The 19,028-nt window shown below is 44.5% G+C and overlaps 1 non-coding gene across 1 annotated transcript; it reads left to right on the forward strand.

Moving 5' to 3' along the window:
• The first annotated feature begins 13,122 nt into the window (after positions 1-13,122).
• Positions 13,123-13,195, forward strand: trnak-cuu (transfer RNA lysine (anticodon CUU)). Its single transcript has one exon. It is a non-coding gene; the product is annotated as a tRNA-Lys (tRNA).
• Positions 13,196-19,028: the final 5,833 nt, after the last annotated feature.

The raw sequence follows: 19,028 nt of genomic DNA on the forward strand, positions 1-19,028 counted from the left end.
CATATAAATACAATGGCTACTGTGTGACTGGAGATCTCTGAGCTCTCTTTCGAGATTCAGGCTCGATTGTGTTCAGCACTGGCAAGAAGTTGGTTAAATTTTAACACGACTGCGTGTCAATGAAAAGAACTTTAATAACAGAGCTTGAATGTGGTGATAGAGATATGCAGGATTCTCTATTTATAGGTCAATAAATGTTGAAGATGCCGACTCTCACGTTAGTCCGTTCCCGGCTGAGGAATCACTGGGTGTTGTTTAACTCCGATCCATCGGCGCACGAGGACATAAAGTGGAGGAAACAGCGTCTGCAACACAGCGAGCATTTTCCCGTCAGAAAGCACTTCAGCACTTTTTAAATCAGCTGTTCGATAATTCTTGGAGTGATTTACATCAGCTGGTCTGTAGAAAAGACCCGGAAACGAATCTATAGAAATTAAGTATTTGTTTTTCGACTTGCTGTGAGCGACGGTGTTGTTGCTGTGAGCGCAGCTGACTGAGACGTCCTTGTGTTTTTCTTTCACCTACATCGATTTTCGAGGAAATCTGTTTTTTCACCTCAGAGTTCGTGTATCGCAAAATTCATTTCATTGTCTATAACGGCTCATGCCTTGTCAAGGAACTCTGAGTGATGGTGAATCCTTAAATCGTATTTCCATGTTGAACGACATTTCAGCAGCTGCATCGTCAACCTCCAAGTCACGCTGGTGAAAATTGTGCTCGAGCACAAACATTTCGACCCACCTCCACTGTTACTGACCTATCAACATGAAGAAAATGTTAACTTTGAGCCAAATTAAATACTACCACTTTCCCCACGTTAAAGTGCACCTACAATGCATTGGAGTTCTTTGTTTAAGCTAGGATTGTCGCATCAGCAATGGTGAAACAGTTTGTGTCAATATTCCTGATATTCCTGAGTTGAGAAGGATGGCGGGGGGTGTATAATCGTAGCCAAGCATTCACAGTACTGAGGAGGGTTTACAGTGTAGATGTTGAGTTGCTTTCACTCGTTGGAGAGTCATGAACAGGAGGACGCAGATCAAAAACTAAGAGGCCGATGACTTAAAACTGATATGCGTAGAAATGTCTTCTCTTAGACGGTTGTTAATCTCTGGGATTCAATGTACACAGGGTAGCTTCGCAAGATCATCAGACATATTTAAGGCGAGATGGTTAGGTACTTCAAAAATTGAGGAGCTGAGGATTATGAGGAACTGGCACAGAAGAGGAGCTGTGACCAGAATTGATCAGTCACCATCTTATTGAAACGTGGAGGTGAGTATGGGGGCCGTCTTGAGCGTCTTGGTGGCCCACTCCTTCTCCGAGATTGTATGTAGAACATAGAACACAGAAACCAGAACAATACAGCGGAGAAACAGGCTCTTCTTCACACTATGTTGTGCCGAACCAATTAAACAAGGAATAAAATGCCAAACTAAACAAATCCCTTCTGTCTACACAATGTACATATCCCTCCATTCATGTGCCCATCTACGGGAATCATAAACGCCTCCACGACCACCTCTGGCAGCTAATTACGGGCATCCATCACTTCCTGTGTCAAAAACTTATCCCGGGCATCTTCTTTGAACTTGCTCGGCTCCCCTTAAACGCATGCCCTCTAGCATAAGACAATTCAACCGTGGCGAAAAAAAATATACCAGTTGTCTACTCCATAATCCCTCTCATAATCTTATAAAATTATATCAGGTCTTCCTTCAGACTCCGCCGCTCCGGGGAAAATAATCCAAATTTGTCTCCTCAAGGACATGTTCACTAATCCAGGCAGCATCTTGGTAAACCTTTGCTGCATCTTCTCCGAAGGTTCTAATCCTTCCTATAATCGGGCGACCAGAATGGAATGCGTACTCCAGATGCGGCCTAACTGGACCTATAAGCGGCAGCAAAACTTCCTGAACTCAATGCCTCGATGAATAAAGTCAAGCATGCCATGTGCCTTCTTTACCACCCTATGAACCTGTGCTGCCGCTTTCAATGAGCTATGGACTCCAAGATATCTCTGTACATCAGTACTGAAGATCTTGCCTTTGGCAGTGTATTATCTCTTCACATTTGATGTCTCAAAATGCAACGCCTCATATTTGGCCCGATTTTTCACCATCTGACATTTCTCCGCCAATATCTGCAACTAATCTATATCCCACTGCTTCCTTTGAGAGTCTTTTACTCTATATTCCACAACACCAAGGTATGCATCGTCTGCTAACTGACTAACGCATCCATCAATGTTTTAATCCAGGTCATTTATACATATCGCAAATGGCAGAGGTACCAATACAAATTCACGTGGAACACCTATTGTCATGGACCTCCAGCCTGAATAAGTCCCTTCGGCCATTGCAATCTGTCTTCTATGGACAAGCGAATACTGAATCCAAACGGCGAAGTCACTCTTGGTCCCATGCATCTTCATCTTCTGGATGCGCCTCCTATGAGAGACGCTGTCAAACGCCTTACTAAAATCCATTCGACTTCCACAGCTCTGCCTTCATCAATCACATTCATCTCCTCCTCGAAAAAAATCAATCGTTAATAAGACACGATTTGTCCCGCACAAATCCATGGCGACTATCCCTAATTAGGCCATTTTCCAAATGCCCATCCTTTCCCTAACTATCCAGTCTAATTGCTTCGTTACCACTGACCTAAGATTCACTGGTCTATAGATTCCAGGATTATACATATTCCCTGTCTTGAATAACAGAATAACATTGGCTAATAAGACCTCGGCTGTCGCTAGAGAGGACACGAAGATATTGGTGAAGGCCCCAGAGATCTCAATAACCTAGGGTATATCCACCTTAATGTTCGCTAAGATGCCCAAAACCCCCTCTTTCTTTAACTGAAAATGCCCTAACGTATTATCACGCTCCAAACTGACGTCACTATCCCCCACGTCCTGCTCCTTGATAAATGCCGACACAAAGTATTCATGTAGAACCTCGCCCACATTCTCTTTTATCCTTGTGTTGCCATGCCCTCTCCCCAGTTATCCTCTTGTTTTTGATGTATTCTAGAATGCCTTTGGCTTCTCTTTATTCCTACTTGCCAAGGACTTTTCATGCCGCCTCCTGGCTCTCCTAATTCCTTTCATCAGTTCTCCTCTAGATTCTTTATCATCCTCAAGGGTTCCATTTAATTTTTGCTTCCTAAACCAAGCATACGTTTCCTTTGCTTCTTGACTAAATTCAGCAACTTGCTCATCATCCAAGGTTTCCTTACCTTGCTACCCTTGCCCTACTTTGTTGTTGGAACATACCTGGCTTGTCCTCCATGCAGTTGGTCTTTAAATACCCTCTGAATGTCAGATGTGGACTTGTTCGGAAACAGATGTTCCCAATTAACTCTGTCTAGTTCGTTCCTAATAATCTTATAACATGTTCTGCTCTAATCTAATACTCTTCCGCAAAGTCTATATTTATTCTTATCCAAAGGTGTCTTAAAACCTGAGGATTTGTGGTCACTGTTCACTGTATGTTTTCCCATTGAGTGGTCAGTCACCTGGCCAGGATCATTTCCCAACACTAGGTCCAGTATGGCCCCTCCTCTCATTGGATTACCTGCATATCGATTTAAGAAACCCTCCTGGATGCACCTAACAAAATCTCCCTTATCCAACCCTTATGCAGGTCTCAGTCTATAATGGGGAAGTTGAAATCACCCACGACAACAACCCTGTTGTTTCTGTACCTATCCCTAATATGCCTGCATATCTGTTTCTCAATGTCCCGGTGGTTATTGCGGTTTTTTTCTTGCGTTCGCACCGTCCTCCCATCTCAGTCTCCACACTTCATCCCTCTGTCACACACACACACACACACACACACACACACACACACACACACACACACACACACACACACACACACACACACACACACACACACACACACACACACACACACACACACATTCCACAACTCTGTTCTTTGCTCTTTGGATATATCACATATAATGTATTCACCCAAATCTTTGACGTACATTGTAAATAGCTGGAGTTGAATATCGATCCCCATGTTGTGCCAGTAGCCAGAACCCAGCAACCAGAATGAAACTTTCCAATTACTCTAGTTCTGTATTTCAATCAGTTCTCAGTCTGTCCTGTGGGTTGTGTCACCGATCTGTGTACTCTAATTCTAAAATCAAAGGACCTTACCAAATCGATCCTTAAAACGGATATGTCCATCTAATAGCTCTCTATTTTCATTATCCAAGCTCTATAACATATTCCAGTTCATATGTTAAATGTTGTTCTACTTTCAGAACCCGTGCTGACTTTGTCCAATCCCCTAAACTTTTTTCCGCGTTCTGTTATTATGTGTTTGACACAAAATTCTCGCATTTACCACATTTCCGATAATGGACTAACTGCCCTGTAAGACTCTGTTTATTCCCTTCTTTCTTTCATAAATAATGGAATCGGGCTCAGGACTGCAGGGTCTGTTTCAGAGTCTAAAGAAGTTTAGAAGTTGACCAACGATTCAACCACGTTTTCGAAGGTTACTTCACAGAATGCATCTTGGAGGATGGGTGCACTTGAAATAAAGGCAGGATTTAACGGGGAGTGGCATCGGCCGGTATATATAACGTCAATGGAAAGCAAAAAAAAACATCAGAACGATTGGATTAATATCGCTGTCAATGCAAGACTGTTGTCATTCTGAGCAGTCAATGCTCCTAGCCTGGGACATTACTGCAGGAGTTGCACGGATTTATCCGCTAGGACTCACCATCTTCAGCTGCTACTTCAAAGACCTTCCTTCCTTTTGGTATTCAGACACTTAGTGTGTTCACCGAGTGGCGAAGATGGGGCTTCATTCTGGACACAACTACGTATTATTGAAAATAGCATTTATAATAAAGCGTGTATTTATTAATAACTGAAGTGAGGTACAGGAATCTGTTCTTAATTCATGAAGTATTTCTAGTTTCGTCTCTCTCTTCAGTCCGATCCCGGCTGAATAATCACCGGCAGTTGTGCAACTCCATCTGTTGGAGGACGGGGACCTCAACCGGACGGAACAGGAACTGCAGGAGAATGAGGAATGTTCCATCAGACAGCAGTGAGCATCGGTTATATCGGTTCTGTCATATTTCTGTTTGTAGTTTGCAGCATCAGACGATCAGTGTAAAAGACTTGGTCCGCGAATCTATAGAAACCAGGTGTTTGTTTTTCTCTTTGTGCTGAGCGGTGAGCACACATGCCTGAAATGTTAATTATGGTTTCTACCAAGGCTGCTTTCACCCGCTGAGCGTTTCCAGTATTTTCTGATTTTAATTCAGATTTAGAGGAGAATTGTTGTTCCAAAAATCTATCACGCTTTCAGAAGGAGCTCAGTGAGTGCCAGAAAATATTCAAAGCGCACTTTCTTGTTGCTTTGGAAGTTATCGCAGCCGTTAGATCGTCAAACACGAAGTTCCGGCAGAGGGGATTGTCAGATTTGACGCAGCACTTATGGAACGAAATAAGTAGTTCAGAATCCGATGTGTTTGTAACGATAGCTGTGAGGTTTTACAAAGAGACAAAGTCAGTTGCGGGTTCTTAAATAATTCAACAATTATGATTTTCGTTCAATTACATTGACAGAAGTGGGAAGATAATGCGTCCTCGGGATTGAAGAAAATGAAATCCTAGTGTGCGTGAAGCCGCCGAGAGTTAGAGAAACAGAGCGTATGGGGGGAGAGAGGCTCTGCAAGACCGAGTGGAAACAGGTTTCCTAGTGGGTAACAAATCCTTGGCTGGCCGTTCTGGGTGAGATCGATGTTCCCAAATGTGGGGTTGTCAAGAAACAACCATGTGGGGAGTTTCTTAAAATGGCGGCGGGCATAAAAAATGTGGCTGCTGGTAATAATGGAACCGTGTTGAGAAATGCGCAATCTGGTTGGAGCAAGAATCCCAGAGGAAAAGAAAATATTCGTCCCTCCGTCCCCCCCCCCCCCCGCATTTAGGAGAAGAGGGGAATTAAACCTCACGGAAAGTGAAGATCATCCTCTTTCTCTTAAATTAGATTCGCAGATTGTTAAACTATCGGACACATACAAAACCTCGGCACAGATCTGAGGGTCAATATGTGACAATAACCCCCATCCCATGTGCTACATGGAGAGGGAAGTAAGGACGGAGGGAAGTTACAGCAGCAGAAGGAGGATAAAGTGCGTGTGAAATACCCCTGAGAATGAATCCGCTGCGTTTTCCCGTTTCACAGATGTCCCGCTGTCCCGCGGCCTCACAATTTGTTCGCCCAGCATAGCCCTGCTGTCTTTATTTCTGGATCGCCAACATCCTCCACACTTTACTCCAGCTCTTCGTTTGAGAAGCCAGTGAGAGTTAGAGCAGATATTGGGAAATGCAAATGAGGGAAGCATTCTGGAGAAAGAGATGGATCATGCGCAGTCTTAGGGAAAGAGAGGAAGAGTAGCAGCAAGGAGAAAGAGAGCGAGAGAGAGAGAGATGGGGACAGCGTTGATAAAAAGAACCATATGACTTCGCTATGTTCGAGTACCACAAAGTATCTCTTCTCAACAAACTCACTGATATAAACTGATGCAGGGGTAGAGCGACAGTAAATAACCAGCGAGTTTATGGTGGAAGATGAAAACACAGGGACCATCGTGCCGAGAGATTCGAGTAAAACTCAGGAGCATCACCAAATGGGAGAAGGAGAAACAACAGATAGGATAGAGAAAAGGGAGCGTTTCCAGACTGGGCAGGCCGTTACAGTTCCCCGTGTTTCACAGAGCGTCCATCTGGGTGAATTACAGCTGAAGTGAGCCTCACATATTTGAGGGGAATCGACTGCAGAGCGACTGCAGCCTGGATGTGGGAGACAGCGTGTGAAATATATCATCAATAAATACATGAATATTTCAGAGTGCTCAGTTGCAAACCATGGCTTCACAATTCGCCAAGTGGAGGGTGCAGGGGAGGAAGCATGAAGTATGATTTAATTCTACTGCAGGAATCATATGCTTCTTCTATGATTTAACGAATTTCATGATCGGCTTCAGTGGGTATTTCACCGCGTTTTTCTTTTCTATCTTTTTCAATCTTTTTATTAGTTTTCAAATTAATACAGATTGATATATGCATCAATATTTATACATGTAATACAAAGAGATCTGGATAGCAATCATACTATAGGTAATCATAAAGAACAATATAAAAAAATCTGCAGATCCAACGATCTCAGTAAATGAATATAATATAAAAGAAAGGAAAGAAAAAGATTTATTATATAAATTTAAAAAACCCAAATCAATAAGAAAAATTGTAAACAATATAAACTAAACTAAACAGAAAATATTCAAAAAAAAACAAACAACAAAAAAAAAGAAAAAAAACTGGGCTAAAGTTTCTCAGTAGAAACAGAGCAATATTATGTCGTCAACTCCGTTCCTCTAAGTTGGAAAGTTATTGAAAGGGGATCTACATCATGTGAAAATATTGAATAAATGGACTTCAAATATCTTCAAATTTAAGCGAAGGATCAACAGTACCACTCCTAATTTTTTCCAAGTTTAATCATGATGTAGTTTGAGAAAACCATTGAAAAGTAGTAGGGGCTATTGGATCCTTCCATTTAAACAAAATGGATCGTTTGGCCATTAATGTAACAAAAGCAATCACCGCGTTTTTCAGCTCCGCTCTGAACTTGCTTTGAGTCACGGCGTAAATACACGTGTTGATGCAGGAACTGAGGATCTGCAGCATCGCTGCTGTGGACTCTGCGATATAAATCGGATCCATGCCCGAGTAACGAGGAATGTTTGCAATCCGTCGGTAGATATCAAACACCACCAGTGTTGCCCACAACAATATGAAACTGCGGGTTATACTGAAGAGTAACATGATGGATTTCCTTCGGCTCTCCATCTCCGGGTCCTTGTCATTGTCTCCAGTGCTGTAGCCTCGGAGCCCTCTGCGGACACTGCTGGCCACTAAAATTCGTCTGACCGTCAGAACATTAAACAAAAAAATCAGAAGGAACGGAAGACAAGGCATTAAAATGCGATGAAACATCTCAAATGGGCCCCACGAGGCGGACGAAATGAAGCTCTTTGTTACACAACCAAAGGAAACATCATCCATTGTTAAATAGAAAGGGATACTCTCTAAACAGCCCAGCGCACTCACTGTCCCTATAACCACAGCCGCTGTTCTCTCGGTGCAATATTTTGCTTTCAGATTCTCAGAACAAATGACCACAAATCTATCACAGGTGAAAGCGACTGTGAGCCAGACGGAGACCCTGTTACTCGCTAAAAACAGGCAACGAATAAGCCTGCAAACGGAAGACATGTTGAGGAAAGAAAATAGAAAATATATGAGAACTGTCCACTTCAGCAGCGAGTCCGAGATAAAGACGAGGAGATCGGCCGCTGCCATTCCCACCAGGTAGTGAGTGATACAGTTGGAGAGACCGCACTTTTCTCGGGACAGGATCACAATCGCCACCAGGTTAACTGCAAGAGAAAGGAAAAGAAGCAGAGGAATGACTGACCAGACCGGGAGATAAAACAGGAGGGTGACGAGATCAGATTGGATCTTGAATTGTGTTGCTGATCAATGGGGTAGAAACTGGACCCAGACCGTGGGAAGGGACAGAGAGGTCGCCCTATCGGTGTGGACAGAGAGAGGCCGAGAGAGCCGTGCAAGTGGGTGATATCTGGGTAAAGATCGAAACCGACGAGGGTGCAAGCGGCAATGCCGGGTAACACCAGTTCCTAACTGCTTCCTTAGACGTAATGAGGGATGGATGTTGGATGCCAATTTTACTGGGTCCGTGCATGCGATAAATCAATTGAAATCGAGCAACTGCAGTTTGATTTGTTTTCATTTATAAAATAAATGAAGCAAATCGATAGAGGGCAGCATTGTCCCATTAACCAATCACCCACTTCATTCTCGCTCGATCTCAGTGACAGAAAAACGGAAGGACGGCTGGTTCCAGCAGACGCAGAGCAGTCTGGTAACCTCATGTCCAGAGATTTCCAATCACACTGAATCCATCACAGGGGGACAGGGGAGAGGATTTCAATGGCGAGCAGCATCTCAGCTTAGATGTGGAGCGCTGCCTGCCACAGAAATAATGGGACATTTCTTTTGTCAACGCCGACATCCCATCATTGAAATGAAGGTAGTTGACCGGTGGTTGTGGAAACAAGCAGAGAGAGCGACACTTCTTAATATTGAAATGAACCATCATTTCCACCAACTGCAGATGTGACAGCGGCTTACCGGGATTCCAATGGCTGAAATAGCAGGATAATAACTGTCTTCTATCCGCCAGATGACTGGATATTCCATTTCAGTGAGAAACAGTGATTTCTATTTCTCCGGAATCCAGAGCTCCGGCAGACACCCTGAGCTGATGTGCTCCAACAGGCTCTGATTTATGCAGAGGCTCAGTCTCCGGTGACACTGTTCCACCCTTGACCATTGCTCTTGAACAAACAAATTACATCACCGCCGTTGTCCCTGGTGCAAATACTGTGGGGATTTAACAAAAACACATCAATGTCCTTGGCATTAGCTCAGTCAGATCCCTCTGTGGAATGGGACTGAAAGCTGCAGTGAAACAAGACTGGCAAAATAATGAGAGGCTCTATTTACAGCCTTTTAACAGCTGCATTGGCGTCTAGTCCGACTGTTGACATTTATCAACGTGAAACTTTAACTGTATTTCTGTTTCCACAAACGATCCCCAAATCTAGGTTTCTAGCATTTTCTGTGTTATTTTTTATTACTGTCACTCCAGCTGATTCATTTACAAATAGAACCGATTTCCCCGCAGTGTGCACTGAATCCAGGGGTACATGAAAATCACTCTTATTCTCCTCCTGCAGTCTTCCTGATAAAGCCATTCACCTCTTTCCATTGGCCCGTCTGCTCCCGTTTGGCTGCTCAACCAACCGGCCCCTCCCAGTCCCAGTTAGCGCCACCAGATATAAAACATACTCGCCAGGTCCACACACCCTCGCTTCAGTTCTCCACCAGAGCCGGGTGTCTTCACTGATTTGATCATTTATCAATCCTGCCCATATATTATTTTTATTTTCAATATCTTGATGTTCACAGCTGTCCACGAACTATACCTCCTCCTAAACCATCGTCGCCACATCTGTAGCAGACACACGGGGATCTCCCCACGCATCGGACACAGGGCCTTCGACGGGATCTCACTGGGTTCCAGTGTCACCGATCTGGTCATAGTTACAGCTCTAATAATGGCTTCCCCCCCCCCCGCCCCCCGCAGCACCGTTACATTTGGCGTGCCCGACATTGCCAGCTTTCTCCATCAGCTACATGCTGCGTTTTGCTGACATGATCTACCGCCGCGTAGTCAGATTCCCCCTGTTAAATATTGTGTGTACCAATCTTCTCCATTGAATAAATTATCACAAACTTTCACATTCCTGATGAGTAAAGAATTTTAGTCCTATGAAAAGGTGCGACGCAACCATACCTTATTTCCCTCAATGTTTTCTATGAAAACAAATTCACTGCCCTGTCAAACTGTTGTCTGCTACCTAAGTATTTCCATGCTGTTTACAGATGTTGACCGCATGCAGATGTCTTCGACTGTGTAACGACACCTTCTGTGGTACAGCTATCTCTCTTGTTTTATTTAAGATATCCACTGCCTTATGCAGGTTGTGTATGCAACACAATGAAGTGTCTTCGGCGGCGTGTACCTAAACTGTGACAATTTGCAAGGTTCACTGTGGCTGAATATTCACCTATTGATGGAGAGGCAGCGCTGCGGGATGAATTGACTGGAGTGTTGGGGAACATGTCAGAAGCAAGTTTGCAGCGGGTACCGCTTGTGCTGATGTGAGAACGACAGTGAGTCGTGCTAGAGTTTGGAACGTTATAGCGATGAATGGAGCTGGTATTAAATCCACCGGTGACAGCATTGTGCTGAAATATTGTGGCGGTGAATTCGTTTTCCGAATTTAATGCCCTCATAAGGCTGTCATTCACACAAACACACAAACACACATTCAGAAACACATACACAAACACACACACAGACACACACACGCACGCACACACACACAAAGGAACAAGCACACACACGCACACGGTCAACACGTTGGAGATACTGAGACACCGAGCCCCTGATACAAGCAGAGAGACAGAAAGACAGCGAATGGCACTGAGAAGGGGAATGGGGCAGCAATGAGCGGCCCCAGTTACAGTTATCACACAGCTGTATTGGCAAGGCTCACGTCTGCTGATTCAGCCGCAAATTAAACCGGTTTCCGCACGGTGTAGCTGAATCGCGAGGTTTCACCGGACCCTTTCACTCCACTCTGCAGTTGCCTAGTTATAAATGTTCACTTCTTTCCTTCAGTTCTTCAGCTCCCTCCTGGCCCTCACTCCTGGGAACAGATCCACTACATCGTCTGAGAGTCCGTGTCCAGCTTGCCTCTGGTCCGACCGCCAGCACCTCTGCCTTCACTGAATTTGGATTACATTAAATACCCGAAACACAAAGAGACACACGCAGAGACATACAGACAGACACACACACACACACGCACACACATACACACACAAATACACACACACACACACACACACACACACACACACACACACACACACATCAGTGCATGAATTCAATTAGCTGTCGTCGTCCACCACCTCACGCCAACACCAACCTACCCTCACCCCTACCGTCCACGCCATTCTCCTTCCCCAAATGAATTCACCTCAGAAAATATTTTACAATTAGCTAGAACATGGATTAAGGGATAAAGAGAACAAAGTGATAAAGTCACAGAGAAATGACACAGAAGCAAGAGACGACATTTGTGACAGAATTCAAGGCGATGAGTATTGGGAGACATTGAAGGAGAGGCTCAGTCTGCTGAAGAGCAAAACAATCTTCAAATGTTGGAACGAGCTGGATGAAAAAGACATAACATCGTGAAAGCAAAAGGAGGATGATAGTTGGTAATTCGTAGTTAGCACGGAAAATCAAAAGAGAAAATAGCATAAAATACAAATAAAAGACAGTCAGCGATAGCTGTGTAGGGAGCATTGGCAAAAGGGAGACGGCCAGTCACTGGTACAGTGTGATAGTGTGGGGTTCATTCTGTTTCTGTCAGTCTCTGGTACAGTGTGAGAATGTGGGGTTCATTCTGTACCTGTCAGTCTCTGGTACGGTGTGAGAATGTGGGGTTCATTCTGAACCCTCTCTGCCTCTAGAACAGTATGAGAGTGTGGGGTTCATTCTGTTTCTGTCAGTCTCTGGTACAGTGTGAGAGTGTGGAGTTCATCCTGTACCTGTCAGTCTCTGGGACAGTGTGCGAGTTGGGGGTTATTTCTTTTCTTTTTTTATCCATGAATCTGGAATTTACTCGCTATATAGAATTCGTCTACATTTGTTTATCAGTAACGATTTACACATATTTGTGAAACTGGCGAGACACTAATGCTGTGACACGAATGAATGCGAAGAACAATGAGTGATCAGCCTTTGATAGGTGACGGGGCTTCCAGTCCCCTGTCTCTTGAATTCAGGTCCAGTCTTGAAAACGAGGAAAGGACTGTGACAAGTCACTTGCCCTGCAAATTCCAGCTCATAGATTATTGTTTATGGAACTGGGGCTCCTACAGTCTCCATAACCAACGCCGGCAGATTGAGGCAGATATCAAACGAAAAGGATTACAACATTTGTTAGAATGTTGCATGTTATCAGAACAACCCTGACGATTTCTGGTGTGCGAGGATATATCTATTCCTGCTGAACTTCAATAAAATCTATCCCAATATATTTTCAGATCGCCATCACTTTTGGCCAACAATAACTGATAATAATGCTTACTGTTACTACCATCGGGGAGGAACTACAGGAGCCTGATAACTCACAACGTTTCAGGATGAGCTTCTTCCCCTCTTCCATCATATTTATGAATGGTCCATGAACCCAGGAACACTATCTCGGTATTCCTCTTTTACTCCATTTATTTGTTTAGTGGTAACTTACAGTATATTTTATGTCTTGCACAGTACTGCTGCCGCAAAACAGCAAATTGCAGGACATATATCAGTGATAATCAATCTGAATCTGATTCCGAAACTGTTATAAGCCCGACTAGCTCAGTCGGTAGAGCTTGAGACTCTTAATCTCAGGGTCGCGGGTTCGAGCCCCACGTTTGGCGATGGATGTATCTATGTTCCGATCCATTCCAACCACCCTCCGGTATGATTTACAGATAAGTAACAATTCCGCCCAACATATTTGGAGAAGTGGTTTGGTGAAATCTGCCGAGAACGCCATACTCCGACCGCAGCATTCATCACGACTAAAGCTCTTCACTGCCATAACTTTCTGACATTTGTATATTTCTGACACTTATTTATTCCAAATTGTTCTCAAATCAAACTCTGTCAGGGTCCTAGCCGCTCACCTCTCGTCTCTGCCCTTTCTCCCTCTGTCCCATTAATTCGATCCAGCTAGACCCCCGTTCAAGAGCTCCGCTTCCTTGTTCATGCCGCCGTATAATATTTTCCACTTCAGATTTTAGGAAAGAAACGTCATAGAAACGTTCAGACAAATTTTCAGAACAAGGATCAGAATGCAGTTGACTTTAGTTAGCTTGATGAGCATGTTGCCGAAGAAGAAGTGGGTTCAAGTTCATGCATGAGAAACATCTCCCGAATGGATCGCTGCAGGCGGAACAATTGAGGTCAATTGAAGTCAGTTGAATGTTTCCAATTGCAAATTTAAGAGTGTCGATCACGTTGTTTCCAAAGAGATTATATCCTTCTAATTTACTGCATAGTGTTAATTGCTATTATTTTCCATACTCATTACCGCGTGTTACAAAATAGCTCCAACAGTTCCCAGGGACACTTCCGATCGGCGCGAGGCACTGCCGACGTCACATCTGCTGTCACTGTATAAATATTACTGAGTGCGATTACAGAATAACTTCACCACTCTTTCAAAACATGTATCAAATTATTAAGGTATGGATTGCACAAGTATTATAATTATCAATATTATTCTGCTGTCCAGCCTAGAAAGACCTCTATATGTACCCACTGTGGAGAAGTAAGAGGAAACTATTCTTGCATTTTGTTGCGTACTTTTTTGTGGTTTTACCTCCCCATACGCATTTAGCAGTCTGCTCTTGAATGCATTCTGTTTTTCAATATATTTCTGCCACCTAAAATGTCCCTCTCTATGAGGCACATCAAAATTGTATGCAACATCGCAACTTCATAACATGTTCCTTGAAATTAGATTTAAATCTTTATTCGACTTCATATAAAGCAACAAGATGAATACTGATCTCCTATTGTTTACTCTCATCCATTCACAAAATTGTCCATCAGATATTACTCGTCACTTTGAGTGAAGTTGGGATTGTGTTTGCCACAAGTCTGGGAAAACAATGCCTTCTCTAGAATATGGATGGTTTCGTTGGTTCAATGTCGATGTTCCTTGCAATTTGTAGACCGGGGGTATGTTCATTGATAAACTAGGTTTCCTTGCTCTGCGAGAGGTTACAAATAACAATTGAAGACCAACAGGGTGCCCGTTTAATCCAGGGACCTCTGCACATGGAATTCGTTGTCGGTGTGCAGGATAAAGCAGAGAAGTTGGGCCTGGAAATTATAATCGTTCGCATAGGTAGCGGCAGTGAAACTTGCTCGTTTGACGGGTTGGTGTGTGGTTGGAGTGTAAACTATGAGTTAAACCAAGGACGTTATGTTTCATTGTTATCTTTGTGCATAGCTGCTAAATTTGATAAAATACTTTGACACAGTAAGTTCATTATAGAACTGAATGGGAAGTATACTCCCGGACGTATCTCCATGGCAATGGGGATGGATTGTGTGGAACAACAGGATAACTATCATTTAGGTCCCTAGGAAGAAGGTTATAAGATCAGAATTGCAGTAAACTTATGATTTTGACACAGCAGAGGAAATATTCAAGACTGTGGTGTTCACAGTACTCAAGGTCGACAGGGAGAAGCAATGTGTTGGGCATGGTGAATTCTAGAATAAGTGAGTGGAATTGCTGGAAAATGTTTGGTTGTCTAGTCATTCTGAACCAACTGCAACTTTTAATGCAGTTTGGCAGGAGAATCATTTGACTGGACTGAGGTCGGGATGGATAACCACGTGGATCGGTGAATAAAGTATAAGGAGAGGAGAATGAAATACTTGCAATGAATTTCGAGAAATGTAGTTAAATTAATAGCGGCAAATAAACGCCTGGCCGGAGCGCTGAACAGTGCGATAAAGCTGCTCTGGTCCCTGTTACCCTGGAACGTGAGTGCGAGACATGCAATCGGGTTGGTCCTCGTCTTGGAAGGATGCAGGTCCCTGAGTGTAATTGATTTCTGGCTCTATATCCGGGCACAGAGATTTCTGAGATTCACGTTCACGTTCGTATACTATTTTGCAAAAAAAAACACGCGTTGACTTGCGACACAAACACTTCACAAACGCACATTCCCTGCAAGAGCGGTGCAGTGATGCACATTTACAGGATGCACAGCAATTATGTGCATCGGCCGCTCCAACAGAGTCTCTTAGGCACACAATATCCATGAGCAAGTGCGGCACTCTCACGGCAGCATCAGAGGTTACGGGCGACTTGCAATTTACACCTCTCTTACTTGCAAAGTCATCTCCGTTCTTTCGTCGACGCTGTGTCAAAAGACCACACTGAAAGCATATTCACCAGGAGTGTGGCAGAAGGGCGAGGAAGGAACGGATGACAGGAGAGGAGGGACGAGAGAGGAGGGGAATAGGTGAGGGGACAACGTTGAGGAATCTGGGAGATGGCGTAAAACGGAAGGAAGCAGAGGGGGGATTGAGAGCGGGTTGAAAGTTAGGAGCTGAGAGGGGTCTGGTAGGAGGGGTAGGGAGGAGGGAGGCAGAGAAGGGACGTTGTGATATGTGGTCAGAGAGGTGATTGGGACAGTTACGATGGTGCGGACAGTGTGGGACAACAGAGAGTAGTGTTGCCATAGATTGGGTGGCAGAGAGGAAGGGAGGAACTGGGGGGCAGAAACAGAAAGAAGGGGATTGACAGAGAGGAGGAGCGGGACAGAGAGGAATGTGGGCAGACCGGAGGGAGGGGGCAGCAGTGGCTTGGCCGAGGAGGGGACGTAGAAGTGGGAGAACAGGTAAGAGGAGTGTCCGAAGCGGAAGGAGGCAGAAAAGAGTCTGAGTGTAGAGGAGGGGCAGAGAGGAAGTGTGTCAGAAAAGAGAAGATGACAGTAGAGGAGGGTAAGAACAGAGGGAATGAGAGGAAGGGAAGGTGATAGGAGGGGCTGAGGTAGGAGGGACAGAGAGGAGAGGGGATGAGGGGTGTCGGTGAGAGGAGAAAGAAGTAAAACACGAAACGCGGAGGGGTGAGGGAAGAGAGAAGGAAGAAGGGGTGAGATGAGAGGACGGCGTGAAAGGGGGGAATGACGTGGAGACTAGAGGAGAGGGTTTGAGTGAAGAGAAGAGAGTAGAGTGTGATCCCTGCGGAAATCAGAGGGGGCGGGGTGGGCTGAAGAGGGGGAGATGTGACTGCGGTGTGTTCCTCGCCTCCCTCATAAATGGCGAAAGATAATGTACCGAAAGAGGAAGTTGGTGATGTGAAAGGTGGGCACCAAGGGAACTCTGATCTCTGTTCTCTCTCGGGGTGGAGGGATATGAGAGCAGGCGTCCAGCGATGGACGAATTGCGAGTGACGACTCCCAACTGCAGCAGAGGGGCCACGTACCACGAGAAACGAGGTAATTTCAGTTCTGGGTCAGAAAGCCTTACCTTCAGAACAGATGCCGCAGACAGTGAAATCGAGAGAAAACGATGGCATATTTACAGGAGACAGGATGGGAGGAGATGTTGTCGACGTAGCTGTTGGAAACAGTGGGCTTATTATAAATATCGGTGGATAGTTGGTGTCCTGAGATTGAGACAGATAGATCCATAAAAGTGAAACAGGTTACACAAGGCAGACTGCAGATGCAGCAATTCTGGTGCAGCACACAAGATGCTGGAGGAACTCAGCGGGTCAGGCAGCTTCTGGGGATGGAAGTCGATGTTTCGGGTGATACCCTTCATCAGGATTGGAAAGAGGGGAGATAGTCAGTATACAAAGATGAGGGGTAAAGTTAGAGCAAGAACTGCCTGTGATAGGTGATTCCAAGTGAAGGGTGACGATAGGCAGTTGCAGGGACAAGTGCCTGGAGGGGATCAGTGGAGACAGACGAGTGGAAAGGGAGTCATGTAAATAGCGATCCCTGTGGAAAGCAGAGGAGAGAGGGGAGGGGACGATTCAATCAGATATATTTTCATGGACACACGACGCGAAATTGTGAGCTGGTGTGAACGTGAATGATGTGAACTGATGGTGGAGTCCCGTTGGAGATGGAAGAAGTTCCGGAGAACGATATGTTGGGAGAGAGGTGTCGGAAATGGATCAAGTGAAATTGAGAGCAGAGTGGAAGTTAGGAACAGTGGTGAAAAGTCTGATGATTTCTGCACTGCAGGAATTAGCACCGATGCAGTCGTCGATGAAGCAGAGAAAGTGTTGAGCTGTGGTGCCAGCGCAGATTCGGAACAAGGACTGTTCCACGTCGCAACGAAAAGACAGAGATAGCTGGGTTCATGTGAGTGCTCATTGCAAAATCTTTCATTTGTAGAACGTGGGAGAAATGGGAAGAGATCCATTCACGCCACTCAGGGCAGATAGTTTCCATTCCATTCTTCAAAGGGTGGTCTGAACATTCGTGGGAGAACAATAGATTTCTTTGAACAATCAAGGGCTCTGGGTGAAGTTTCACCGATGACAGTCACCTTTAGGTGATAACCTTGCTTAGGTTTGGAAAAGCAACTGCAAATAAAGTAAGTTGTTTTTTTTATTGAGTAGTGATCTGGAGATCATTGAACATGAAGTCACTCTCAGCTGTGGGATAGTTCAACATGGCCACAATCAGTGAGGTGACATCACTGAGACCAAATTATCAGAACTGATTGGCTCCGGGTCTCACCACCTTTCTCATCTCTTGTTCAATGGTGTTTGGATTCATGACGAGTGGCTGAATGGTTACAAATAACTGCCAATCATCATTGGCGAGCTCGTGTTTTACCAATCAGGCTACTTATAGGAATATAAATGCAAGACAATGAGCACAGTGTAAGGTTCGTCAGAGTTGGCTTGCTTCAACGTGAAGAGAGGGCGATTATGGATTACCAATTGTGTCAGAACTACAGGACAGGACTGTGAGGATGGCGTCAACAAGTAGAACAACATTTAGCTCAATTCCTCCTCTGTTTGTCTGTCCATGGTGATTCTTTTATTCCCTGTGTTCCGAAGAGCAGGAATGTCTGCGGTGGGGTGAAGTTTGACATGTATTTCACTTCCTCACTGGAAGAAGGGAGTGGGACCCTGTGTATTACACAGAAGAGGCCCTCATTACCCAATGAAAACTTGTTGAGCTAATGTCCTCCCATCTTTGCAGTAGCTGCACTAAGTAGCTGTTCATATAAAGCCACATCAAGTTCCACCTGGGCTTGTATCTGAAGTGGAAAGAGTTTGCATGCTAAGCAGCTACAGGTAGGGACAAGTTTCAATCGGGTGTTATTTTTTCTAACCATGGAACTGCATTACTTTGTGAAGATGTTGCAATGGGATGTCTTTACTCCCATGGTTAAATTCATTTTATTTTTAAATGTTGCCTTTTTCTAGCATCGTTTCTACTTCCAAGAGTAGTTCCGGTAGGAACCTGCAAAGACGGAAGTGCAGCAATTGTTACGGACTAGGTTACTATTGGTGAATGTCCCTTAAGATAGAGCATAGTGGTGTGTGGGGCGTGCTTAAGTCAACAAAAGATACAGGACGTAATGTCGTTTTTTGAGCAGTCAGTCAAAGAGAGAAGAAAGAGAGATACCAGTCTGCTAATTTGTCTATCGATGGATGAGAAACAAAAACTGTCTGTCACGTATGGATGATTTGAAGTAATCTGGTGGAGTCCACTT

Source organism: Pristis pectinata, chromosome 33 (assembly GCF_009764475.1).
Source record: "Pristis pectinata isolate sPriPec2 chromosome 33, sPriPec2.1.pri, whole genome shotgun sequence".
Classification (NCBI taxonomy): Eukaryota; Metazoa; Chordata; class Chondrichthyes; order Rhinopristiformes; family Pristidae; genus Pristis; species Pristis pectinata.